This window comes from Felis catus, chromosome C1, assembly GCF_018350175.1.
Source record: "Felis catus isolate Fca126 chromosome C1, F.catus_Fca126_mat1.0, whole genome shotgun sequence".
NCBI classification, from domain to species: Eukaryota; Metazoa; Chordata; class Mammalia; order Carnivora; family Felidae; genus Felis; species Felis catus.
The window spans coordinates 70356377-70358311 of NC_058375.1; positions in this window are offsets into that span (position 1 = coordinate 70356377).

Consider the following 1935-nt stretch of genomic DNA (forward strand, 5'->3'; position numbering starts at 1 on the left):
GTCCGTGAGTTCGAGCCCCGCGTCGGGCTCTGTGCTGACAGCCCAGAGCCTGGAGCCTGTTTTGGATTCTGTGTCTCCCTCTCTCTGACCCTCCGCCGTTCATGCTCTGTCTCTCTCTGTCTCAAAAATAAATGAACGTTAAAAAAAATTTATAAAAAAAAATCTTTCCTATGTCTTCGAAGCTTGGGAAAAGAAGTCAGCCATTTACAAATTCAAAATAACTGACAAATACAACGGTAAACCGACCTGCCTTTTCAGTCGCTTAATGAGAACATTCAGGAGCTTACCCACAAAAGGGAAGAGCCTGTACACAGATGAGATGTGGTACGGGAAGGCGGCAGGGTAGGGATATTTATAGCCCGGGTAGATTTGGAAAACCATCTCATTCACAAGAATACAGCTGAATCATTGACCCTTTTGTCAAACTTTCCAGGCCTCTCTTCCTGCAGAGGAAAAAACATTGATGGAGAAACGAAGTGAGTAGATTCAGTTAAAGTAAGGATGACGAGGCTATGGACACTGTCATCTATTAGTATATTCTGTTCGAGAAGCACCTGGCCCAGAGACATACCAGATGATCAGCGCATTGATTAGGTCATGAACATCAAATTTGTTATTTCCATTTAGAAATTAGAAAATGTTCTCCATAAACTAGCTGAGCAGTAGAAAGTCATCCAATATGATCCTATTCATGCATCCCTCATGCATATGCATCCTCACTAAACTCTTCCTGCTGTCACTGTTCAACCAGGCGCCCCACTCCCACTCCACCTTCTCCAAGCCAGGCGCACCTGCTACCCTGGGCGCTCACTGCTGCTGCCATGTCTTGCTGCGTAATGCCATTGTCAACCTCCCTGCCTGGCGTGCGTGCCATTCTCCTTCACTGGAGGAAGGAATGTTTAATTATTTTTAATCAGTGGACATGGCATCTTGCTAGACAGCGACACTTGGGGGATCCAACACCATCTGCCTTCCACCAGGCGCCAGCTGCTCTGGTGGATGTCGGCGGAACACCTTAGGACACGGCCTTCCACTGCCAGGCGTCTGCGAGCGGCTGCCACTCGGCACAGCCTCCAACGCGACGCTGCCACTTGGGCGCATTCCCTGTCACGGCTCGTCTCTCACCCCTGCCACCCTCGCAGGGAGGTGTTCCACAGCCCCAGCTCCCAGAACATTTTGCAAGCAACCCGGGGGCCTGCCAGTAATAATAGGGTGTCCAAATATAAATGTCACCCTAACCCAATGGCCACAGATCCTTCCATCACCATTAGTCAACCTAATGGATCTGCTGACTTCAGTCCCACAGAGAGCGGCTACTGACTTCGCAGCAGGCCAACCCGTGGAGAGCAAGGGTCAGCCAGCCTACCGAGTGTTTAAAACAGTGGGAAGGAAGAAGGGAGAGAAATGCCTTTATGATAAATCACTGAGCTGTCCAGGGTGAGCAGTGCCCTTGTAAGTGAGCTCCTGATCGGTTGTGCTCCGCAAGTTGCTGTCACAGACCTGTCCCTTCCACCTCCCACCCTTAAGGCAGTTCCTGCAGCTCTCACAGCTGTGCCAACACTTTTCACTCCCGCAAAGCACGTTCCATTTGCTGCAGTGGCGTGAGCGGCACAGCGCGGCCCCTGGCGGGAGCACCGCCACCTCCTTCCCGAGGAGCGGGCTCCCTTCCCAGACTAATTCCTACACTGTGAACCAAGCCCCCAAGGTTCATCTCACCCCCCACCCCTGCCCCCGACTTTGTGAGGAGCCAAATTAAGCAGCTCTAACCTCAGCCTTATTTTCATGCAAAGTGAGAGAGATCAGCCGCTGGGTACTGGCTGGAGGGGAGATAAAAGCCCCAGCTGTGCCTTCTCAGGGAGTCAGTTTCACCTCCAGCAGGAAAGCAAACTGTTCTTGTGCCTGAGGGAAATTACGGAGCCTCACACTTTCATCCAG